Genomic DNA, 26,694 nt, shown 5'->3' with positions numbered 1-26,694 from the left:
GACCGCCTGCATGCAGGGTTTCAGAGCAGCGTCAATAAAAATTATACAGCAAAGACGCAGTTTCAGAAGTCCTGCAGGACATGCAGCAAATGCCGGCGATTCGGACTGGGTGAAGTTGTCAAAGGTTGCTTTGCTCTCCAGAGCCTGGCAGTAGCTCCACTGAAATGTGATGCCATTGGTTTTCAGCAAAGGTTTCTTTCTGCAGGGCTGCAAACAGAGATCAGCTGCTACTGTGTATACACAACTAGGGAGCAAATCAAGCAGCACATTTAAGCAGCCTTTTTAACCCTGAGACTTTCCAAGATTTCTTCGTCACGCAGGAAGTTTCCTTTATATTGTCAGCTGTAGCACTTTGCTCATGTAATGAGATCAGAGCTAGGATCACTGCTGCACAGTAGAAAGACTTCCTTAAGACATTTGTCCTTGAAACTGCACCAAACTCTTGGAAGAACCCAGAACCTGTAAGTATGTATGATATAGGCAACAATAGCACGGTGCAAAGCTGCAATCAACCATTATACGATATCCGATTAGCAGGGCAGGAGGGATTTTTTTTCTTTTCAGATGTTATGTTACATTCATTTTCAATTTGTTCTAAGGAAACAAATCAATTCGGGCTTCTGATACAGTGACTTTGCAGTAGATGAGCTAGTAGTAATATGTTTGATTTAACTATTTGTTGCTCTCGTGTAGCTTGTGGGACAATTATTGTAGCCATCAAACTGTAGAGAACTTTTCTTATGTTTTTAGGCATTTTAAAGGATTCGGGGGTCCATCTTGCAAATAAGTTTTTGCTTTGCTTTTTGATTTGGCAACCCCACCCTATGCCAAACTATAAATAACAGGGCAAATGGAATTAGTGTGTATTGTTCTTAGGTAGCAATAAAATATATTTGTTTGCAGGCTTAATTTAGTCGTTAACAATGTTGCACTGTTTGGGGTGTTTTTTGTCTTAATTGAATTCTACTCAAGGCTGTCTATTTTGTGTTTTACTATCTTGTCTGTGTCTGTTTAAGTTACTTTGCCGGGACTGCAGTCTGGTTAAACCTGTATTTAAGCACTATTTATATTCCGAGCACATTTCTGGTAAAATAAGTGTTTGAGATTTATTTTTTTTTCCTTAAAGCCTTAAACAGTATAGTTTTATTAGCAGTGAGTGCCAGAGAAGGCACAACATGGATGAATGTCAGACATAGACCACATAACCTAAGTCTTCCGTGCACTAAGTCTGATCCGAACATGTCCACTTTTGCGACGGCAACTAATAACAGCCTTGAGCTCCCTTTCAATAAATTTTTCATACACAGCGATACTTCTGTTTATCAGATTAATTTCTCCCAGGTTAGCCTGATTGATAGCTGGATTGTGGTTTCTTAAGAGCTTTCTCCATGAAACCCCACCAAAGAGCTGCATTCCATTTAACCAGTGAATGTAAAAACTGGTAACCATGGATTCAGCCACCACTAACTGTCGAGAGCAATGACTTGTTGTAAACAATACAAATGAGCCAGGATAGCAGAAGCAACCAGACATGAAATGATTTTAATAGAAATTACGGTAAAGGTCATGTGATACTGTATCAGCTTGAATTCAGTGTTAAAGGGAAAGTAGTTTGGTTTTTCAGGTTTGATTTAAATTGCACATCTCCACTGGCTTCGTGTTTGTCTAAGACCCCCAGAAGGGAAAATGAAGCAGTTCTTTGGCAATGCCTCTGCTTAACTGCACGTTGTGACTTGGGCCCTGGTCCTGAAAATGTAGGAATAGCTCTAATCAGTGGGATTATTCACATACTTAAAATTAAGTGTAAGTGTAGGATTGAGGCCTTTCGAGACAAGTTAGTGAGGAAAAAAAAAAAAAATATATTCTAAGGAAATAATAACCTGTCACTGAAGATAAATAATGGAAATGCAAGTTTTACTAGTGGCGTGTGGTTTGGTTGGTGATTTTTTTTTTTGCTTGTTTTGATAACATGAAAACAAGTCACAGTTATCCCTTCGTTTTTAAATGTTATGACTTTCATTTCTCATCCACTGTTCCTCAAATCCTCTTCCTAATTTATAGCCTCTCTTTTGGAAAACTGGTAAACCATAGTGTCAGCTATTATAATATACCATGATGATAGGCACATGCAGATCGCATGAGCAGTCGTGTGTCCTATCTCAGGAATTTCCATCCCTACAAAATCTTTGCTGACTCCCAGCTGTCACATGGCTGTCACTCACAAATTCTAACCATAACCAAATCCTCCTCCCTGGGCATGCGCTCACCAAACCTTTCTACGTACATGTAGATGCAGGCACAAATGTCCCTGCTTAAGCACTTTCTCTGCGTAAATGGGTCTCTCCCCTAAGCCTGCTGCATTCCACTGATGTTTCTTTCTCCCTTCATTTCTTCCTGGGTGCTACTTCCCTGCTGTGCCTGTGCTTTGCAAGGAGGAACCTGGAGTGGGAATAGTAGTCAGTAAGAAATGCAAACAAAAATAACTTTGCGTTATGTAATATAACGATTCAGATCAGCATGAATCTAAATTCACAACTTTCATGGCCCCCTACACCTCTCCAAAAAAAAATTAACCCTTACTGTTCTGTAGACAGCACTGTCACCTTGCAGTATACTGACTTACTGTTTTGTGTATTTACTTGACATAACATTTATATTATCTGGAAAACTTAGATTATAAGCGTCCTAGACTGGACCTTTGGTTATTTCTGTATTTCACACGTCACATACATCTGTGTTGCTTTATCAGTAATTATGATTTATATGGTTTTCAACCAGAAGTATTTCAAACAATTTCTCATCAGTCTGTTACAGCTGACCAGTCTCTGTCAAGCGCAGGTTGCAACTGAAATGCATAGGTAGATACAGGGCAAATCCTGCTTTCCCCATTCTCCTGAGCTGCCTTGCCAGACGGAGGGGGTGACTGCTTGCGTGAGTCGGGAAGGTAAGATTTGGCTTATACATAGATTAACAGCAGGCAAAAATAGACTCACTTCTGCTGAAAATAAACATTTTTGAGAAGTAAAAGGAAAGCACTTAAACAGGAATATTTGGAAAAAATATGCTAAATTGCAGAATATTTTCTGTTGCTTCTCTGTGTCAGTGTTAAAGAGTGTATTGGGTTACTCCTGTAAATCAGACCTATGAGAATATTTACATTTTGCCAGAAGGGAGGAGGTGACTGGACAGAAAAGGTACTGCCTTGACTTTGCGTACATATCCTGGGACGAATCCAGAACTGAAAACAAAATGCAGGTGGAAGCACAGGGAGACTTCAGACCAATACCTAAGTAAATTGGGGAAACTGCGCTGGACTCCTTACCATGAGGCTCCTTACGAAGTGTTAGTAATTCCTACAACCCTTGAAAACCAGGTGGGGGGCGTTTGAATCATTGCTGGCAGAAGAAACCACTTTTCAAGTTGGAGAGAGAATGCAGTGTTTGGGAAGGAAGAAGCGCAGTGTGGTCCCATGGACTTCACTGGTGTGGGACAACCGGCAATTTTCCTTTGCTCAAAGTATCTTCAGCATCTTTACAGTCTGTGACATATGTGCTTGTCTGCTCTCCTGTATTTTACATCAAATACTGGTTTTATAACGCAGAACTTGCAGGAGTTAGTGGATGGGCTGTCAGAACTCTTGGCCCATCTGCAGACAGGAAGAACTGGGAGGCAAGTCAAGTCCCCTTTTTTCTCTCCCAGTTTATAAAGTTCAGGTGCTGGTTAACGGGCAGCTGCAGGAGGCTTAGGCTAGTATTCACATTTGAAGCTGAGCTCTGTGAAGATGTATTGGGATCCCCAAAACGGAGACCTTAGTGTTTTACCCATCGAGAAATTTCAGTGTGTGCAGCTAGGCAAATAAATGTTGCAGTGCATACTTAGGGACCGGCAGAAATATTTGACATTAAAATAATTAGTAATAATTAATGATGTCTCCCTTGTAAAGACAGTAATATAGGATAATAACAAAAAGTTGTGTTTTATTATTGTAGTTCTAATCTACTACTTTTATGCAAAGACTACTTTTGTCTACTACAACTAGTACAACTAATGGTGTAAGTACAGGCATCTTTAAAAAAAAAAAAAAAAAAAAAAGCAGTCCTGATATGGAGGTACCAGGTGTAGGGAATGCAGGGTAAACTGGTATCCACTGGTCTACTCACACTTCATGGTTGAGGCAGCCAACAGCACTGCAGGTAAGTGAGAAACCAACCAGTAGCTGTTGTCAGGTAAACTCCTGGCTGTCGGGAGCTGGACTGAAACGACTTAATTTCATGGAGCATGGCAAACTAGTTGGTCACTGAATGACAGAATATTGTTCTTTGAATTATTAACTTTATGTAAGCATTACAGCATTTTGTAAATTTCTGCTCTTTTCTAGTTTTACCACTTAGCTGGTGTGGGTAAGTGAAATTTTTTTGAGGACTCCTATAGTCGTTTTGTCTTTTGAACATTTCCAAATGTACTTCTTCCCCTGGGCTATTGAAGACCTGTGATTTATGCATTATAATGTTCTCCAGGTCAGCAAAACGGTCATGGGGTCTAAAGACAGGACTGTGATCTGTATCAGCTGCATTAACTTTCCATTAACTTTCCGTGACTAGAACACGTCTTTGATTATTCTGCATTATTCCTTTGTACAAAATAAGGTCGTTCTCTGTGTATTTGAGTTTTAACAGAACCAGACTGTCACTGACCATCAGCTTTTGCATGCATAGACTCTCTTCTTTCTGGCAAGGCTTTAGGCCCAGATCCACAAAAGGATTAGATGCCTTAAGTGGGACTTAAGTGGGATTTAGGCATTGAAAGCCCAAACTGAGATCCTCAATATCCCCACTGAACTGCCACCTAACCTTAGAAGTTGCCTAACCTGTGTGAGTGCCTACATTTTCAATATCCAGCTTTCCCGGGTGGCCACAGATCTGCTTTGGATGTTCTCAAGCACTTCCATCCTGACAAGGTTGAGCCTCTTTGCTCCCATCTTTCCCCCCGTGTCCCGACAGACATCAGAAAGCGCGAGCTGCTCTTGCAAAACGGGGGATTTCTGTGTGTGGTGTATCACACTTTCTCCAGCTGTGTCCTTGAAGGAAAGGACCCTCCAGTAGGTTGCTTTCAGAAGCAGCCTGGGAACCTTGAAAAAAGATAGCAAAACTGAGAAATTTGAGTATCACTGCTTAAACACGTAAGTCCTAGGGAAGAAGTGGAACTTCAGATAAGTGTGCCCTCTGTCATCTCCTCCTGGCAGTGTTGGACTGGTCCCTGCTTGGCAATGGCCACTCATGGGTTTGCTGACACTGCACAAGGGGGCACTGACACTGAGGGCTCCATCGCATGGGCAGAGCACCTGCAAATTCAGTGCTGGGATGTGAAATTAGTATTGCTTCTGGAAAACTCTTCTAGTTTTCTTGGAAAATGCAGGCCCTTGTGTTTTGTAACCTGTAAGTTTTGGGGGGAAGCACTTTTGCAGGGGAAGAACTCTTTTCTGCAAGAAGTCACTTAGGGTTTTACGTGACTCTGATATATGGTGGATGGTTTTTTGAAAGTCAGACTTACTGGGGTGTTCTGTGTGCGCACCCAGGAATAATAATAACTTTTTTAGGGCTTCAGACTCAAGAATTTCTGGACCTGCGGCTGGACTGATAGCTGTCTCGCTCTGCAGAGGCGAAAGCAAATAATGTCTTGTTAGTAGCTGAGTAAGTGGTCCTGTGCCATCACTTATTTCTCAGCTGTACTCGTGACATTTTGTGTGTTCTCAGCCATGTCTGTTGTTTGTTTAAATCCCGCTCAGTTCCTTGATTTATCAGTTTTCTGTAGACTTTTGTTCGAGTAGTCCCAAATGCTATCCTATTTCAAATAGATGCATCCTTATCAGCAAATAGTCTTTCATCAATAACTTTAACTCTTTCACATAACTTGCATACGTTCACTTTGACCTTCTATTTTTTAAAATATTGGAATTTTTTTTAATGGGGGCAGTATTTAGGAAATCTGTTAGATTTTCTCCTGAATCATTCCCTCTTTTTATGCAAAAGTTGTACAGGCATTTGCCTGCACCTTTTCTCCACATTAATAGATAACAGGATTTTTCTTCCCCCCACCCCCACCCTGCCCCCCCCGCCCCAACTTTTTCTCAGGGAATTCCTGGTTTTCTAATTTGTCAGAGACAGCTAGACTGCATGCAACCGTAATGTTATTTATTGCTGCTTTTGATTTATGTATATGCCTACAATCCTGAAAACAACAATGCAGGACATAAAACATATTTGTGTAGAGGTATAGCCTAGAAACTATACAAACACACAAAAAAATATACTCTTTGACAATTTAGAAACTGCAGTCATAAAAAGCCTATATATAGAGAATAAACTGAACATGTGATAACAAGTACTATGTGTGTTCCTTACCAAACCTGGTTGTGTTTATATTGAGGTGGCTAAAATTTGTAGGACTGTCTATGATAATAACATCGTAATAGCTGAGAATATTATTCATCTATTTTTAAAACTGATACAGGGAGACCTGTTATTTTAATGGAGAGTATATGTTATAGATTAACCTGTAACTTTCAATCCGCTAACTTTGTGTATTCAGAATAGCATGCTTGAGTTATTATACATTTATTTTGGTATGTTAATACATACAAACATTGGCTCCTAAGCACATCTTTCATAATTTCATTTGTACTTCTGAATTATTTGTCACATAATCTCACTGCGGCATTTCAAGGACAAACAGTTCCATAAAATTTGTTAGGGGCAGTCTTGTAAGCGTTCCTGTCTTGCTGCTTTACCTCTTTTACTGCAGAAGATCTGCTCCTGGACTTCCATGAAGACACTAACATGTTATACAGAGCGATAAAACCCAGAACAAATTAGGTTTAGCACAGTGAGGGGATACAAAGAAACCCATTGCTGGCCAGTTGCAGGAGGGAGCTGGTATTGAGAGTGTTAAGTCATCATACGTAATGAATGTACAACTACTGTATGGAACCAATTTTAGGTATAGGAAGTTCAGCAAATACTGTGCCTTGGTGGCTGCCAGATCACTTGCGTGCTTGCTAAATCCTGTATACAGTGCTTCCGTTTGCTGGGTTACTCATTGAGCTTTTAATAGTCAACTTAATTTTAGTTAAGGTTCAGTTTAGTAGCTCCTGCAATTAGTGGAAAATATTGCCAGCATTCATCTGGTAAACCATATTACATACGATATGCACACGCACGGTACATGTGGAGGTAGAAGATAACAGATCGATTCTGATGGATCCCATCATGACTAGCTTCTAAGGGTAAATTACAGAACCTTTTAATTATTGGGGGTAACCTTGCAGAAAATTGAATCTTGAGTTTGCACATAGGAGGAAGTTTGGTCTCCCTTGCTCGCCATCGCTTCCTGATCCTGGCAGCAGCTCCACGCGCGGGGGTCCCCGGCTGCCTGTCGGCTGCAGGCTCCACGCCTGTGCCGGTGACGTGCCGCTGTCAAGGTGGGCTGGGAGCCTGCGTAAAATGGGAGCTCTTATTTTCAGGGCAAGCATCTGCGCCTCGTCCTGCTTATTTGCTTTGTCTCTCTGAAAGCAGTAGAGGTACAGGAGGTAAGCCTGCTGCTTGACTCTCTTATGGCATTTTAATGGGTTGGTTTTATGGGTATGGGTAAAGGACTACAGGTGAGATGGTTTTGCCCTCATAATAAAATGGAGACATGACTTCAGCCAGCCAGATAGCATCCTGCAAAATGAAGTACTGGGAACAATAACCGTAACTAAGGCTTAACTTGGAAATACAGGCAAAGGTACAACAATAACGGAATGCAGCAAGAGGGTGTTTTTTCTATTTTGCCAAGTGCACAGGTTAAAATGTATGTGTCTGGCTGATGTTGCTGGAAAAGAAAAAAAAAAAGCCCGTATGTTCCCACAGGACGGACACTACAAGGACAGCTAGAGCAGTGTCTGGCCCTGTCAAGGGTGCTCATGTCTGCACTAGGATTTCTCAGATCCATAAATACCCAAAGCGCAGGTCTCTCTGATGGGATGCGTAGAAATTGTGTAATAGAGGTGGCACAAGGGCATCTGCTGTCTTTATCATAATTGTGTCCCTTGCTCAGACGTAAATGCCAATTACTCCTGTGTGGGGTGAAATTCAGGAGTGTATATGTCAATCCAGTCCACTGGACTACCCATCGTGGTCTCGGGTGTGCAGAGTACTACCCCAGTTAGAAATACACTGATTTAAGTAAAAGCAATAATATTTTTTTGCCATAGAAACCTAGTGTAGAAAAGGTGAGACTGGCGATAGGCCCCTACTGAGTTGGGTGAAGAACAGGCAGCAGAGCACCCTGATTTATAGGAAGATGTAGTTAAGTGAGGATCTTTGCATATGAACTCATTTTCCAGGTGTATGGAAAAGCATAGGGGATAAAGCCTTGGCTTCACTGAGATCAGTGGGAATCAAGTCTCCATATTGTCATAGATGCTGTGCTCTCCTGCGGTGCTCTTCTCACCGAGGACAGAAACCCCAGTGCAGAATTCAACAGAATCCTTGCCATTGCGTTAGGTTTGATCTTTACAGGAAGGGTATCACTGCTAGTAATATTACGGAATAAAAAAATAATGCCAAAGACAGGTGTTTTAAAGCTTTCTATTTTATATTTTGACCCTGTTATTTTGAGTGATGCCGGCACAGAAACAGAAATGTCTGTGGGGCTTTTTGCAAAGTAGGGCAAGGATGGTTTTTTCCCCGGTTTTAGGAACCTGAGGATCAAGATTTTGGGTGCTAATCATAGGAAGCCTCAAAAAAGGAACACCAGCAATACCTACCTTGTAAGAATATTTGTTTGTAAAGTACGCGAATTCCTTGACAGAAAGGAGCCATAAGAAATAACAGGTGGTTATTCCTCCCTGACAGAAGTCTGTATTTAGGCTTCTGTTAGTCTCCCTTATTTATAACAAAACCTTTGAATATCATTTCCAACACGTTCAGCTATCAGAAACGATGTGATAATGAGGACAGAGGATAGGTCACAAGCCTGCAAATATGTGTGAGGAGATGGTGAGCTTAACCTACCAGGTGAAAGAAAGGTTAGTATAGCAACTGCATGAACACTTCAAAGCATGCACCTAGTTTGCTGCACTAACTTAATTATCCCTGCTATAGATATGTTTGACAAACATATCTATAGCCCAGATACTGTTACTTCTCAGTGGGAAATAGCAGAAGGCTTCTGTTTGTTTGCCAGTTGAGGGAATCCTTCCTTCAACTTCCTTGCATTTCCCTGCCTCTTTGCTCTTTTGATGAACAGAAACTTGGCCCTTTCTTTTTAGTGGTGGAAAATATTGTAAGATGGGGAACGATGCAGCCCAGTGGGATGGGTATAATATGATTTTTAAGCATTTTAATATTTAATCCTATTTTAATCAAATACTGCCTGAGCCAACCAAAAATAAGCTTTTATCACTTGTGCTGAATCAACCGTATTCTGGTGTCAGCACTATTTCTCAGCAAGCGTCTTGCGTCTTCCATGTAATACTACAGGGTGGTTTTGAGCATCCCAGTGTTGCTGACTTTCTCCACAAACGGTGTGATCTGGAATGTAAGGAGGCAGGATTACCCCAGCACTTCCCATCGCACGGAAATGCAAGCCAGTGCGCTGTTCTCTGACATTAAAACGTGGCCTGCTGTTGGCAAGCTGTGGGCTTTAATAGGCAAAGACCGTGGGGAACTTTTCAGCTTTTTAGTCTTTCTGCTTCTATAAAGTCTGTTACACAGGGAGGTAGAGTTTTTAAACGTGGTCATTTTTAATTCCTGTCCCTGGAGCCTGGCTGACAGATTGGGAGTGCGGAGGACAGGAGTGGGCTGAAAAGACAAGCTGAAAACACAGGTTGTATACATACATTAAAATGGAGCAAACCAAAAATGAACGAACTTAGGTGAACGCAGAGGGGATCTGTTTTAGGGCCACTCTTAACACCTGTTTTAGATGGCCTGTGGTGAAAATCGTCAGCTTAAAAAGATGCTATTTATGTCTCCTTTGAACTGAGTTTGCGCAAACTCAGTCGTTCGCCAGCAGTTGTAACTGGAGAGAATGGAGATAAAATGTGGGTAGATTTTTTTACTTTTTGTTCTGAACAATACTATTTTCATTGAAAACCTTATAAAAGAAAACCAATGCAAGAAATATTGACCTGTTCTTTTTCATACACAATTTATATTGGCCTCTCTCCTTTGTTCAGAAGCCCATGGGCATTGATGTATGCTAAATAGCATTTGTTCAACAAAGACTCAAAAATCAGAAATGTGGTTTTATAGGTGTAGAAACTGGAATTTATCTACTGTCTTTTGAGGTGTTACTGGTGGATTCCCACTTTTGTTAGCGAGAATCAAAACTTGCTTGTTGGCAGAGCAGTTTTCTGATTGGAGACTGCAGGTGAATGTTGGTGTGTTTCATTGACTGACTCATGTTGCTCTCCATACTGGTTTTGACAGGTTATACTGAAAGTAACACTTCAAGCTTTCCAAATCTTTATTTGCTCCGTGTTGGCCATTTGAATTTTGTTGTGAAACCCTACTTCTGTGATAATTTCTGCAAGCTTGTCTCTTTTGGAGGAAAGTATTGACTTCTTCCTATTTCTAGCAAACTCTTCATGGTTTTCTCTTTGTTTCTTCATAATCATTTTTGTTTTGTCTTGACGATTGCTAAAACCTACTTTTTCCTTTATACATGGAAAAGAATAAAAGTTTCGAGAAGAGGCATTTATAGTTTGATTATTGTCTGCTTTCCTACTGTGAAAGGTTTACATCTTACACGAAGTATTATACATGTAGTAGTAGCTAGAGTAGCATAGGTGCACTTTGAGCTATTATTTTCAAACGCAGGGTGTTTGAAACAAGGTTTTAAAAGCAATCAGTGTATAGAAAATTAAGGAAAAACTATTCCTTTGCTGCATGTATGCATCTTTCCATGTCAACTATAACAGAAGTGTGCTCATACCTGGAGGCCCTGATTTCGTCTAATGGAAAGAGCAAATGCCTGGGAGTCAGGGAGTGGGTTGGCTGCGTTCTGGCTTTTCACCAGTCTGCACACCTTTGTGAAATACCTTGAGATTTCTGGATGAAAAGCATTATAAAAGAGCTAGGTGTTATTTAGGCTGCTTAGTCAGACAGTAGGCTTTAGTCTGTATTATTTTCTGGTTTGTGTGTTACATGAATAGAGTGTGAAACTGCCAGGAGAGCCTTTTGTTCTTGCACGCTGGCTCTTTCCTTCAGCCTCTTTTTTTTCAAGCTTAATCACATGTTATCGGGTGGTAAAGCATACAGCAGCTACTGGTGCAATAAGGAGGTGCATAAATAGCGAATGCATTGAACCGTGAACACCAGCTAGTGTTTTGGACGCCTGTAGACGAGCACTGACCCTCTTGGTGCGTTGCTGTGGGGAGGTGACAGGTACATGCTGTCTTGTGACTGTCCATGTAGCTGGTACTTCTTCAGCGTCCTGGGAGGTGCTCTCTGTCCCATTCTGCTGAGTGTCCTCTCTAAACAGGGACAGGAGACTAACGGGTAGCTTCAGAGCCCCACAGATGTGTATTTACAACTGTATTAGTATACCTGCTACTTAAAAACATAACCTCTAGGGTAGAACTTCCAAACTGTCACCCTCACAGGAGGGTCTCCCCTGCCGTGCAATGTAATGGCTGCAGCAGAGCCCTCTTCTCTGCTGATTGTGTGCAGAAGACTGTGTAGCAGTTCAGGCAGCACGTGTTGTCCAAATACTTGTTTTGCCCTTTTCTCTGGGATGAGGGCAGCAGGCCGGATTTCTTCATATCCGTATGTAATAGCTCACTTAGTACCAGGAACGTGCAACGTAGCTGGAGACCCTTGCTCTAAAAAAAAAGTCTGTAACTGCAAGTGAAGATTCCTAAAAGCGGATCGCTAATCTGGAAAAATTGTATGTATTGTGTAAAGGAAGTCGCTGAGCTGCAAATAGATGGATACTGAGAAGAGTAGCTTGGGGAATTGTCACTGTATGCCTGCCCCATGACCCTCGCGAAGCATCTGCCATTTGCTGCTGTCCCAAACAAGCCTGTGAGCGTAAGTGGCGCTTTGGTTTCACTGGCTGTGGCCGTCCTGGATAGGGCAGAACACAGATGACCGTGAACATGTATGTGTGTATGTATGCATCTGGATAGCTAGGGGACAGTCACTGTGGAATATATAGCAGTGGGGACATTAACTACATCTCTTCATAATCCCGTCTCAGACAGTTTCTTTTAGTTTTTTTCTGGCAGTGTATGAAAATGCTGTCAAGTACTTCGTGCTTGAGAGTCAAGCAAATCCAACAAGCTTATTTCTCTCTTGTTGCTCTTTTAATGTCTTCCGTACTGAGAACTTGAACTGCTGCAGTTCTAGCCTTGCGTTTGTAATGCAGTGTGCACGGTCACCAGCATGCCATGGGTGGTGGTGGTTGTTATTATTTTGTTTAATTTACTTCTCAGCTAGTCCACAGCTGTAAGACTAAGGCCAGGCAGTGACAAAAAGAGATGGCCTAAACCTGATGTTAAATAAATATTCTTCTGTTGCACCAGAAATGGGGACTGGACCCTTGCAGTTTTAACGTCTCACAGGGGGGGGATGGCATTTCCCTTCGGTGTGGAATGTCGATGTCACCTTTGTGAACGGCAGAATATGATTTCACCTGCTCGTTTTTAAGGGACTGTCCCACCTCTGAAGCCTGGGAACTCCTCTGAAATATTATTTAGTTAATTTGAAAATATAATTGTCACCAAAATATCCTTGTCCATAGAGTTTCTACAAAGTCTATGGAGGCTTGGTTCATGATGGTGTTTTTTTTAACCAAGCACCTGCTTTCTTTGCCTAGCTCAGTAATGCAGCAAGGTTGTTTTTACAGTATGAAGAAGTGAGCAATATATTCCATATGCCACCAAGCTTTGTAAAGAATCCTGCTGATGACAATTTCACAGCTGCTGAGAAATAGGCCAAGCCTTCCCTATAAAGTGACAGTAAGGAAAAGAATATCTATTCCATTGGGATTGGCCATGCATCCTCCCCAACTTCTTGCCTCTTGAAGGAAAATGCTAGCACTTCCGAACTATGTAACAACAGATGGTGGCAGAAACCGATTTCTACTGCAAAGCCATTTGGTCAGGAAGTATCAAAAAATGTTTTGGAATTGTGAAAATAAATTCTTGGCTGCAGGGCTACCAGCAGCCTACTAGAAATGAGACACGAGGGAACTGCTTATCAAACCCAAGAGCCTGCTTGGCTCTGAAAGAAATGGCTTTGGTCAAACATTTTAGAAATGAAAACCTTTACATACGTAGGGTCTGGACTTTGTTCTGCATATTATGGGTGTTACAAGAATTAGGTTCTTAATTTCTGAACACTGATTGCTTGACCAACGACCAAGAAAGCAGCCTTCATAATATGCAGAATGACCTCCAGCTGAGACAAGCTTAATATAGCTCCTACTGGCCTAGTCAGGTGGAACCTTCCCTTTTGGCTCAGCTGATTTGCTGCCCACAGACCATGAAAGTCCCAGGGCTCTGGTAACATACAGGGACACAAAATTAATGCGGAAACAGCACAGGCCACTCTGCTGATGGGTTACATCTAGTGCCTGGTGTGTGCCTGTGCCTTGATGGACACAGCAGGTTCCTTTGGTGATTTCTGTAGCTGACCAAATGTGCCTTTTCGAAGCGCACGTTGAGAAATAGAACATGTTTCTTTTCAGAAGTGCACCATAGATGTCTGTCTGTGCCATAACTCTCTGAAATAAACAGTAATGTTTTCCCCCCCAGCATTTCTGTTGCGAGTCTTAGCTGCTCTTACAGTGCCGTACGTTGAAAATGGTTTGAGAGAACTTCCCATAGGTGTGAGCCATAAACGATACTTGCGAGCCATCTTGTTTTATCTATTCTCTTAGAAATGTATACCAAATTATACGGTAATGTCATGTCACCAGAAACACAGAGCAGATGGAAGTATCTTTCCACATATTGACTCATGTTACTCTGATGAAAGGAATTTGTTTCTCTCCTTCTGTCAAGCCTGCTAGCCTCTGGCAAAGGATGCAACCCTCAGCGAGGAGAACTTTACCAATAATGTTCAAGTGACCATCTGATTTAAATATACCAGCATTGGCCGATATAGTTAGCCTGCATCGACAACTGTTGGGGTAGCCAGTCCCATTTGTTATGTTTGTATAGGGTAACTTAAACCAAGTGGTGTTGTTCCAGGTTGAGGAGACCTCAGGGAGTTAACCCTTGAGGAAGCAGATATTCAGCTTTTCTAAGGAAACCTTCAGGGCTCCAATATTGGGCCCTTTGGAGACTAATCCTAAAAAAGCAAGTGCCAGGTCTCTGACCTATACTGTTACATAGAAAAGTGACACCCCTCACCTCGTGGGTTTTAAGAGCTGTGTAGTAGCTACCAAAGGTGCAGTTTGCATACAAAGATACGGTGAAACCCTGACAAATAAAATAGCTGTAGATGTGCTGTGAGCGACTAAAAAGCAGGCACCCTCTGTATTAATGTTTGTTGTGAGTGGGATTTGACTTGATGAGAGTGCAGTTCTCGGGTTGAAAACACGTGAAACTGAAGTCAAAAGGGAGTCAGTGTAATCATTAACTGACTCACCTTCTGGATGTGACAAGTAATGAACCAGTCTAAACTTGCCTGGAGCTTTCTTTGGGACAATACCCACAGGGGAAACCCTCTTACGCTCAAGTGAAGCGTTATCAAATGGGCCCTCTATTTTCCCCAAATGCTAGCTCTTTTCTGTCTTGTCTCTAACCACCTGAGGACATATAACTGCTGATCTCAGCATCCCAGCCAACATTTGCATCTCAGGGCTTGAGTACAGGACAGTAAAATCCCCAACACAGGCTTTTTTACAAAAATTGTGTATGCTTGTTGTGTGTTTGGTTTTTTTCTTACTAGCCTGCTCCCACAACCACAACTACCCGCGCTGTGATTTTCGCGTTTGCAAACCTCTTTAACCAGCATTTGGCTCTTTCCACTTTCTTACTTTGATTTGGATGACTGCCTGAAGCACCTGCTAATGGCCTGAAGCGTTCAAGCCGAAATTTGCAGTTTGTGTCCCACACGCACTCAGACTGTTCGTTACCTGCCTTCTGGAGCACCTGCTACACGGTTTGGGCTTGAGAGCCTGCTCTCTACCCGCTGACAGCAGCGCTGCTCACAGCACCGGCTCTCCTCAGCTTTGTCCTACTCTCTCCCTTGTTCTCCATAACTCCTGCTTCAGCTCTGCCCGGGTCTTCAAGGTAATGTCGATGTTGTCCTGCTTGTTCTAATGCTTGAGTGAAGAATGGTTTTTCCCCTGGTACATAGGAACAAGGATGGTGCAGAGGGAAATCTGTCACTGTGGTCATCCTAAAACCTTCACCGTGGCATTGATGAGCAGACTTTTTGAATTCTTTAAACAAAGTACCGTGGCATTGATGAGCAGACTTTTTGAATTCTTTAAACAAAGTTTTATAGGGAAGTTTTGAACCGGGGCAGCTTGCTGAAACCAGCTTGTAGATCAGTGGTGGTCTGAAGCCAAATCGCATTCACATTGAATGATGTTCAGGAAATGTAAGGAACAGCGCTGCCACTCTACAGAGAAGGACCAAAAAAAGTCCAAGAGATGCGAGGAATGCGCCTCACTTTCTCCTTCTGCTGCCTGTTGAGGATCTTTTGTACACTTTTCCATGAGGCTGCTCCTGTCCCCTAAATGTAGGGAAGGCTGTTACAATTAGCGCTATAAGGCTGCGTTTCAGAGAAAATCCTCCTCCCTGGCTAGGGGTAATCCTAATGGAGAATTTCAGAGGTAGCAACTTACAGCAGGGAAATTTCTTTACATTCTGCCTTGGGAAGCATTGGGTTTTCCCAGAGTCTTTGTCTGTGCTGGGAGTATAATTTTCATGGATGTTCCCATTCCAGAAAGGTGTTTGTTTTCTCTGTTAGAAGGATGCCGTTGATAGCTACAGAAGAAGCCCAAGTATTGGTTTCCTGCCTGGATATTTACGCCTACGTTACCCGCCGGTCCCCGAACCGGCAGGATTATCCTCTCCCCCAGTGAGCTGTGTTCCTCACTGCAGCCACACTGTGCCCTCCACCCACCTTCCACGCTGGTGTCGTGCGGGGTTTTCCCCAGGAACCGGAGCATCTCCCTATGTGCCTGGGCTGCCGGACTGGTGCTTCTTCACGCTGCCGACATCTGCTCCTGCAGAACTGGGCAGGGCAAGGGCTGATTTTTTCCTCCTTGCTTTCATTTGGTTGCCTCAAAATAACCCTAATTAATTTTGTGGAGAGTTTAGTGTGCTCCCATGATGGGATTGCTCTTTGTGCAGATCTCTTGCATGCTATATTTAGGTATGTTTTTTGGAACACCATGTGACCCGAATCAGATAACTTCTGAACTACTAATCATGTCTTTGACACTGACTCCCTCCATGGCTTTGGGGCATTTTATGGTTGTTTCTTACATACAGAATAAAAACAGATAAGACTCATCTACCTTGTAAAAGCTGCTGCCAGGGTTAACAAATATTTAAGATACCAGTTTAAGCTAAAATTAATTTCATTATTTCTCCTGTAGTTGTAGTTTTATTGTTTCTTAGGCGTTTGATTTCAGAAAACGGTTCTTTAACATCTTAGTTTTTCTTAACGGATGACCCTGTTTCACCATTTTAAAAGAAAGAAACAAGTTTCTTCTGTGTTTGTAGATGAAAATAGGGCAGAGAGAAAAACCCTAAATGGCCTCATTTCCTGCCCCGCACAAACTTTCTTCCTTTGTTTACTAGTTGGTTGATCCATGTAGATGAAAAGCCCAAAACTCTGACCTGAACTGTTTCCCCTCGTGTTAGCTATGTCCCTTTTCTTAACAGGGGAAGTTTGTTATCTGCTTCGTTTTTTCCTGATTCTTCAAGTTATGCAGTCTGACCTGTATCCTGTTATCATCTACTGCTCGAGGCCACTCAAAGCCCTGGAGGAAGCCAAGCTCCCTTTGGCTGCGCATCCAGCATGGCTGGGGTTGGGAGCCTGTCATCCATTTCAAGGCACCGTCTCTTTGTTGCTCACGTCCGTAATTGCTGCTTTCTGTGTCATGGCTGGTTCTGCAGCGAGTGGTGGTACTGGCATTTCTTTTGGCTTCACCTTTTGTTTGCCCTGACCCCCTGAGGCCTTTTGATAGGCAACTGGATCAAAAGGCCTTTTTTGGCCTTCAGTAGCTGGAAGTGAGCTTGGTTTGACCAGGTAGTTGTTCAGATAAAGAATAGGAAAAATTATGGGAATACTTGTCATCCTTTAGGAAGTAGTGGACAGAGAGGAAAAGAATCCTTCCTTACTGCAAGTCAAATTTTTAAGTCTAATTATAAATAGTAGCTTTTCCTCCCTTTTTTCTTTTCTCTTTTTTTTTTTTAATTCCTCCAGAATTAAATCCTTTGCCCAAGTGCTTATTCTTTCCCTCCTACAATAGCAGTAAAAAGCAAAATAATACATATAACAAAACTCAGCTTTGAGAAAAAGGCAGATAATGAAATATCTGCCGAAGACTGTAAAATGCGTCTGTCAGAGGGGAAAAAAAACCAACATTCTTATATTTGAAACTCTGAAATGTAACTGCACCAGACTAGTTGGGGAAAATTTGTTTGAAGATGTATTACGTTCCACGATCAAATGGAAAAAATGGCACCTGTCATCATATTTAGAAAACAGCTGGGTAACATGGCCAAGTGCCATGGTCTCTTTTCACATGGCCTTTATGCTGAAACCATCCAAGCTCCGTTCTCAGCAACTGGAGAACCCCTGTGCCTTTAAATGGTTACAGAAACATCTACTTAGGGGCCAGCTCTTATTGCAGCAAAGCCTGCTTCTGATGCTTCTAATTAGCAGTTAATGGATTATGCTTTACTTTTATAACCAACCCAGCAGGCACTCTTCTATAGTATTTTTCGGCTATTTTTGGTAGAAGATATATGCAATTGTGCTGCTCTTCATGCTTTCATTTTGAGCACGTAGAAAACATTAGAAATAAATCTCTATCGGAGATTATTTTGGCGCTCAAATGCTTAATTTAAGTCCTATTAAGCATTTCCTACATGTATTTTCTTTCATCTGATATCTTGGAAAAACTGTAATGGGTTAATTGCCCTATCTGATCTAGACTTTGATGCAGTATCTCCTAAATACATACTTATTGTTAATTAAAATATTTATATACTCAGTGAAAAGCCTGGTTTTTTTAAAAATTTGCAAACACAGCTCCAATATGTATACATTTAGGAAAAAATGCTTTTCTAGCTGAACACAGTACAGGTACATGCAGAAGGTTAGAAGCTTCAGAAGTTAGGTGGGCTTGTAGAAACTAACGGTTTTTATACTTAGTTTGAATGAAAATAGCAATGAGATGAGTAGCATTGAAGGTTTGCAGTGCTGTATGTGTGTGCGTGAACACATATATGTGTATGTATATATACTATATAGAGTATATACGTGTCAGAGTATGTATACAGACCAGTGCATGTGCACATATATGCGTTTAATAAAGAAATACGTCGAGATGGGTTTTAGTTGGAAGGTTATACTATCCCCCCCCCCGGGAATTAATTTTGGTGCCAGTTTCTAGCAGGAAAGCTGGCTCCCCCGGCCTGCCGTTGAAGCCGCTGTCCTTACTGGGGCCGGGCACCCCGCAGGACAGGTCTGACACCGGTGAGGCTGGGACAGGAGGGGGAGCTCTCACTGCACCAGCCGGCGAAGGGGAGGACCAGGTTCCCAAGCCAAGGAAAAAGAGGGGGAGCGACCACCAGCTGCAGGTGAGGTGGGCTCTGCTCCCGCTTACTGGGCTCCCTTCACCAAAGCGGAGAACTGGGCTTCTTCATCCCTTACTGATGGCAGTAGCGCACACGCACAAAATAACCAACAAACGCAAACGCTCAAGTGCTAAGCAACTCTAGGTTATATCCATGGCTTGCAGCAAAGGATGTTGCCACCTGCAAGGCTCCCAGTTTGAAGGCACATTTGTATTCTGGTCCTGATGCAGCGCTGTGCTTGCTAGCTACGAGATAGGCACTAAACCGGTACAGGCGTGTTTGTTGGAGGCAGGGAGTTCCAAAATGCTGTCCAGGAAAAAAATGTGGAAATTGCTATTACTATTACACAGCAAATACTACAAAGAAAAAGAAAAGGGAGGGAAGAAAAAGGAAAGGTTGGCTAGTGGTTGTTATGTGAAATGTCTCCCTCGGTGTGATGGGATAAGGGCAACTTACTTTCTGTCCTGATTTTTGAGGAGGATGGGTTTGGGTTTTATCTCTGTGGTATCACATCCCAGCAGAGGAGGAGGCGGCGGCTGGCTGCGCAGGGGCCAAGGGGAGCGGTTGTCCCCCTGTCCATCGCAGCTCCTGCCTGTGCTGTAGGTGGGGAGCAGAGGGATGTCTGCTGGGCAGGGCCAGGCCCACCTTATTGCTGGACTAGGTCCTTGCTGTTTAATCCATTTCCCATTCCAGCTTTTTCAGGACGGTGCTGTAAGAGGCTACCCCTGGCTTGAAGCAAGACCATAGTCAAGCGTCTCTGAAATTATGTGATGTTTGCTCAGTTGTAATCAGCTGAAGCTATTCTGACCTGCTCAAAGGTGCTGTTGTATTTCCCTTGAGAAACAATGTGAAAATCAAGAAATTCCAGTATTAACTTTTTTTTTCCCCCTGAAAAGAGTGCCACCTCCCCTTGAGTCTGGTAAAAGCTCTGCTTTCTCCCAGAGCTTCTGCAGAGGTAAAGTCCATCTTTTTGCCTGCACAATCTCATCGTAGTGCATTATAAATGCAATTTGGGGTGTACAGGGACCACAGGATTAGCCTCCATCCAGCCTTCGTCTGAGGTGTCAGTCAAAGTAGGTGGCTCCTCAGAGCTACGTTTCTGACCTTCCCACCAGAGTGTGAATGCAAGACCAAGACATCACCAGTTCAGTGGCAGCATCCTGAGGTCTGCATCAGCTAGAGCTCTAGGGTGACTTTTGCCCTCCCCAGTTTCATCCCCCAGCAGTTTGTGCCAGGGCAGGGTAAGCCAGGCTTTCCAGTAGGTGACGTCAGGGAGAACTTAATCCCGCAGAGGAAGGCTCCTTCAAGCAGAGTTTGGGTTCAGTTCTCAGGAGGTCAGCGTGGGAAGTTCTCCATAAAAGCTGAACTTTGATGTTGGCAGCCAAGATGCATTCGGAAGTTTTGGAAACACATTTTTTTTTTCCTTCTTTGTAATTACATGAAATGCAAGAGACCTGTGAATAGGGTATTTTTAGATCGCACATACAAATATAGAATACCATAATATGACAGCAAATTAACATTCTTATCATTTTTTTTTCTTTTTCCAAGGAAATGTACTGTAACTCATAGTGGAAAGTTTGATGAAGAGCACTATGCCACTCTGCACAGAAATTCGGCTCTTGTGACTAAATTAAACATCACTGGTTGCTTTCATTTAGATGAACCCTTTTGGAAGTTCTTTTTTTAAAGCTAGTGGATTGGACTTCTAATTTTAACTCTTATGGTTTATTATTAGAAACATTTCCAAACTTGTTTACAAACACCTGCACTTGACAGCGTGTGTCTGCAATTTTAGAAGGACTCACTTGTCACTTCCAATGGGGGTTGAGAGGGCATCTGAGTTCTTTGTGTTTGTACAGTTAGTTTTGGGATACTGGAATGAAATTTTTTTAAAATAAGGTTACAAATACGTGATGTTTTGTGAGGGGGGTTACATGCACCTGGTCAGCAAATAGGTCTTATTGACTAGCTGTAGGTTATTTCAAAGTCAGGAGGATTATTAGTTAGTGGTCATTTGGAACAAGACTCAAACTGGCACCCAAAGGAGAAATTCCAGGAACTAATTTTAGCAGTTTGGTCTCTCAATTGGAGAAGATGGTTTACAGGTTTTCTGTATTTATCTTGTCTTCAAACATACTACTTTCTTGCCAGCTGTCCTTCAGAAGTTATTCGGAAAGAGTTTAAAATGACTTTTGAATAAATCGTTGCTTTGTCGTATGAAGTTAGAGGTAGCTGAACATACAGTGAAGCAACAGAGCGTGGTTCCCCTGGAGCTGGAGTGGGACGTGTGTGTTATGCAAGTCTGTACGCCGCTTGTTTGCAGTAGGGTGAATATCATACTGTGTTACCCATTGGTCAAGTATATAATCACGTTAGAGGTAGTCAAAATACTTCATAAAAAAAAATAAAATCCTTTGACTCCTCGCTGTGCTCTTTACACCTGATTTTTAGCTGCATCACATAGGTTAACAATGTTACTTATCAATTTCTAGTATAATGAGGAAGATTATCCTCACTAAAAATTGATGCTGCATGGGAGGGTAGCAGGAAGAACCCTCCAAATATGCTTCAAGGGTATGGCTGAACCAGAGGTAGTCAGAGCAGACTTAAGCAGTAGTGGCATAAGGTGTCCTATTGATTGCTTTATGCTCTTGTTGTTACTAATTAGTATGAAAAACTCCAGTTAATTAGACCAGCCTGTTTGGCTGTTGTGTCCTCTGCTGGGAACCATGGTCAACTTTAGAGAAACTCTGATATTGGAGAGGATAAGGAGGCCATGAAGCAAAATGTATTTTATTTTCTGCTGGTTTGTTGTCCAAAAAAGCACGGACCCAGATCCAGCTGAGGAATCCCTGTTAATGTCAAAGGATCATGTCCTCCGAGGTGCTTACCGTCTATCAATTTCACTGAGAGTTGATATAAGTGGGATTAGGCACCTAAATACCTTTGTGTATGCATGTTCTTTGAAGTTAAACCTGCAGTCCGCAGCCTGTGTCTTATGCTTGACCCCTCTGGAGAGCGCACAGCATATACGAGCTGGGGGGCTCTTCCAAAGCAATTGCTTATAAGTAAACAAACAGATAATTAAATAAAGCGTTTGGAGTACAAGGTACAGGTCTGAGGAATAGTTTTTTTCCAACTGTAAAACAGCTGTGCCTTGTAGCTGTATTTCTGGATTCCTTTAAGGTAATATGATTTTAACAAGCGTTCACTTTCTGTGGAAAACAGGCATTTTTTAAAATTTTACTTTTTCAACAAGTAGACTAGCCAAAAATTATGATGCTACTTACATAGTCCACAGCATAATTTCTTAGCGAGTATGGCTGCAATTAATAAATTGTGTTGTGACTGCATTGGGCTGTTACCATCTTTGAAAACATCTTCAAACACAGTTCACAAGCTCTAGTGTTGCCAGGGTCCCAGTTGATCAGAGCTGAAAACACCCAACATTTTAGAAATTGCTCACAATTCAAATATGACCATAGAAGTTAGACTCAAGAGGAATTTCTTGCTTAACTAGAAACTTCTGTTTGATCTGGAGATAGCACTTTCCCAAGTGACGTACTGAGGGAAATGTCGTTTTGTGCCAGTGTTTTCAGTTTTCCTCTATTTCTGTTTGCTCGTGTGAGCTCTGTGCCCACTTTCCTAAGTGTTAATATGTAGGAATGTTTCCAAAGGTTGGGGGGGGGGGGGCTCAGAAGTGAGAACTGTGCAGGTGCAGTAAGATCCACCTATCCAGCAACACCTCGAAAACATGCAAAAACGACTTTGATGTTAGAAGTCTCGACTGACCATGAAGTTAGTGATGAGCTTTCTCAGATGTACGCGATGAGAAAGGAAAACCTCTATGGGATCTTTGTAGTTATCTAACCTGCATAAGCCTGAACAGTTCTTTGGTGTGAATCTTTGGGTGGAGCGTACGGTGTATGTGTGAAACAATCTGTTCTCAGGATATTCTGCCTGGCTCCTACAGTGAAATGGCATGGAAAAATCTCTTTTGGTGCATTTAAAAAGATACTGCCTTCCTCAGAAAGTGATAATTAAGATAAATGGAGGAGTTGTGGAAAGAAGGGAAAAGGGCTTCAGAGTTCTGCTTTGGTTCTTCTCCCAGTAACTCTCACTTAAGGTAAAATTGTTGCTTCTTGCAAAGAATCCCTTGGTATGATTGAATAGTTTGAGCCACAGCGTGGAAGATATACCAGCATGATTTAAGAATTGAATTCATATCCAGGTAGCTGGGCATATGAAGGTATGTTGTATGTCATCACATACCATGAGAGGGGAAGCTCTGGGAGGCATATCTGGTTGTGGTTAGAAATCAGCTATGGATATAAGGTGACTGCTTGTATATTGCCAAAGGGATTTAATGTAGGTTCCCAAGCCATGAAGGCCCAGCATCGACGGTCTGGCTGCATCCCAGGGGACTGCAGATCCCTGAGGTGTGAATCCTTTGCCTGCTTCTCCCATGGTATATAGCTATAAACTGGTTTTTAAAAGTCCATAAATAGGTGTAAAACATGCATTTCCCATAGAAGTAATGAAAGTAAAGAGGACTGTGACTATTACTATGGCGTATTGCAAATTATCTGTAGCTTAAAGTTTTGCAGTTTCTTAGTACTGGTGCATGTGCTTTATATGAGCAGCTGTTTGATATTTCTGAAGTAATCCGGTGCTGTAAAAATATGTGATTTTCCTTCTTAAAGAAACTGTTACATGCCAGTTGTACCCCAGCTGAAGGGACCTAGAGCAAATGTCTATGAGGTGGAACTGCTTCAGGATAACCTGCATTGGTTTAGGGGACAGTTAATGATAAATTTATTTTCATGACCTGTCTGCCAAGTATTTGTATACTAATTAGGTCCTATTTTGAGGGCAGAGCATGTGAGCTTGTAAGAAACCCCTTGTACAGCGTGGGAAGGGCAAGGGGATTTTTGTCCCTAGTGAGTGCAAACCCCTTCTTTACATAGCATCACCTAAATGTGTGCATTATTTCTAAGCAGCGTATGAATCCCTTGGCTGACATGGAGGCACTTCTTAAATTGGCTCATGGGAGTATCTGTAGCCAGCTAAGGTGCTCAAGTACAGAGCACTGGGGAAGAAACTGAACTGACTCAAAGCATTGTCATAGTTTTTAATTTTATATAATGTCTTTCACAACAGAGTAGAAAATTACCTTTATGACTAGTGGCAGGACCTGTTGTATAAGTAATCCAGCCATGTGCTGGTTGGTATCTCGCTTTTCACTTGAACCTCTCTGCGATGCAGGTCTTGGAGGAGTGAGTGCCTGGTGCAGTCTCTGCCTGGCTCCTTGGTAAGTCATTCGAGTCTATCTTTCTGTACAGTCACTTTCCAAACTGCTGAGCAAAAATAAGGAAATTTTTCATAGAGTGCTTTAAAAGAGAGTTGCTAATCAATTTTTCTTACTATTTTATGCCCTGTGATTTTTACACCACCCCCACCAGCTGGTTAATCATGCAAAAGCTGAACACTTCATTAGCCAGAACATGTTTGCCCATGGGCATTTCTGTAGTAAATTAGTTCTTTCTATTTATACAGGTAAGTCATGGCCAAAAGTCTTTAAGGTGCCAAAGGTAAGGGTTCGAATGAATTCTTTTTCTGAGTTTTGAAGAGAACTAGGTTTAACTTTGTGGGCTGTTGATTTGAAATTACTCTTGAATTAAAGATAGCATGGGTAAAAGAGCATTCTCAGACTGTTCTGAAATACATTGCGTCTTTCTGGATCTCAAATTTGGCCTGCCTCAAAAAAAAACAAACAACAAACCACTCAAAACCACGTGTGCTCTCACCCGTGTATGTGTGTGTGTATATATGTGTGCGTATATATATACACACACATCTACATGCAGAGACTCTGCTTATTTGAGTGGCATGTGGCATATTGACCAGCGTTTTTCCTTTCTTACTGTGTGCTTTTTAAACTATTAATTGAAATTATGTGGTTTGTAGATGCTTTTTTCCCTCAAATCAAACGATGCCCTCTGAAAGCCTAGTTTAGCTCAACAATGAATTTAGCTTTCAGGCTTTGGCCATTGCAATATTGTTTGAATGCCACCATTTCCTGCAATCAATGTAATTTTATATCTACTTGGAATAGAAAGTCAAGATGGTGATTGCCTTAATTTAACTCAGTGTTGTATTCATTAAGGAGCTCATCCTAAATTCCTTTCAGATCAAAGTCTGTCTTGATTTCAGTGGAACCTTTCGGCGCACAAGGTGTGCGGTAGCCTTCTGAAATGTTGTCATTGTGACTAGTGAATAAAAACTAAATGTGTTGCTAAATTTAGGCTGTTGCTCATGTCAGCTTCCTTTTCTAAATGACGGTAAGTGCATTCCATAAATAGTATGCCTCTTATGTTGTCATATCTCTTTGGCTTGCTTTGCAGTATTTTACAGGATATTTGCAAATGAATTTCATGTTCAGTAGGCAGGGGATGAAAATAACACTACTCATTGGGACTCCATTAACCCACAGCTAATGAGGAACCATTTCAAGGGCTGGATGAGTGTAATTCAGATTAGCCTGCGTGCCAGGCTGCTCTGCTCCTGCTCGGGCTCGCACCGTGCCATGCTCTTGCCGTGGTCTGGAGGGACAGAGCCCGGTGCAGCAGAGCTGGTGCTTCGGCACGGACTTTTGTCGGTTAAGTTTTCTGTGCTTCGGTTCCCCTTTCGGAAGGTAGGAGACAAGAGTGAGTTGTGTGTGTGTGTGTGTGCGTGTGTGCGCGTAGGTAGGTGACGGTGATCTTGACCTCCATAGTTGAGTGTTTTGAGATGTAATGAAATACTCTACAAACACTATACTTGTGCTCGCTGGTTGATAGCATTGTTACTTGTAGAAAAGGGTACTACATGGTGACAGTAAAGGTGGTCCAGACTGGCCCTTAATTAATTTTATTTTCAAAATCTATATTAGTGACTGTCACGAGGGCACCTGGGCACTTTACATCAATAAAATAATCAATTTATAAAACGTGTAGACCAGAACTCTGTGTTCACTAGCAAAACTCCTGTTCCCCGTTATGACAAAAGGTCAGTCCAAGGCTGGCCAAGCAAGCGAGAATCGCATTTCTGTGCCTTGGCACTTGCCAGGCACGGCTCTGGCGAAACACCACTGGCACCAGCTTCCAGATGCTGGTGGTTCCTGCAGAGAACATCTTGCTGCTGGCCGATGGCTTGTTAACCCCCCTGCAAGGCTCAAACTGGTTTCAGGACCGACCGAGAAGGTGGAGAAAGACTATTTCAGAGGCCAGTCCCAATTAAAAATGCGACTTTGCTAGCTGCGAGCAGCCCACCAAAGTGCAGGGAACGGGGGCTCAGTGGAGGTGGGCTGCTGGGGTAGAAAGAGAAAGAGACCTCCTCCTGAAGAACAGGCTAGAGGTCTCTTAACTGAAGAAACTTTATTGATGGTAAATGTTACATTATGCAAGCTTAGCAAATTCTCTAGGAATGTAATGCTTCCCAGTTTTTTCTTACATGTGTTAATATTTTATGATACCTGTCCATTAAGGGCCAGTTCCTACAATGTTTAAGTGAGTTTGGACTGCTAAATTGCCTTTATGGACTTTTGAAAAAACACTGCTGGCCACTACGGATTAGCTAAATTCCCAATCTCACTTAATGTGCTGATATAAAATCAGCTTGTTTTTCATGTATTAAGTGAGCATATGTAATTAAATTAAATGTTGTCAAGCTGCATTTTATTTATTTGTATTAGTACATTTGGGGCAATAATCCCACTTTAATACATATCTAATTGTGCAAACAATGCTGAAACTAGGGGTCCCCGAACATTGCTGTAATTTTTAAAATGTGAAACGGTAATATATTTTGATGTCTTGAAATCCAGTTGAACTCAA

The 26,694-nt window shown here is 42.1% G+C and overlaps 1 protein-coding gene across 18 annotated transcripts in view; it reads left to right on the top strand.

Moving 5' to 3' along the window:
• The window catches only part of ESRRG (estrogen related receptor gamma), a 408,187-nt gene that overhangs the window by 29,807 nt on the left and 351,686 nt on the right, over positions 1–26,694 (top strand). For 4 of the 18 annotated variants that reach the window (XM_027809211.2, XM_027809209.2, XM_055725757.1 and 1 more), the window contains exon 2: positions 24,086–24,131. The exons of 12 other annotated variants lie outside the window; for them this stretch is intronic. The gene's annotated coding sequence lies outside the window, so the exon portion shown is untranslated. Of the gene's footprint in view, positions 1–24,085; positions 24,132–24,376; positions 24,412–26,694 lie in introns of all 18 variants that reach the window. 2 more of the 18 variants (XM_027809210.2, XM_055725764.1) reach the window with 1 other exon arrangement.

This window comes from Falco cherrug, chromosome 13 (genome assembly GCF_023634085.1).
Source record: "Falco cherrug isolate bFalChe1 chromosome 13, bFalChe1.pri, whole genome shotgun sequence".
NCBI classification, from domain to species: domain Eukaryota; kingdom Metazoa; phylum Chordata; class Aves; order Falconiformes; family Falconidae; genus Falco; species Falco cherrug.
Note: the sequence above shows the minus strand (reverse complement) of the source record. Positions and strands in the feature narration are given on the sequence as shown.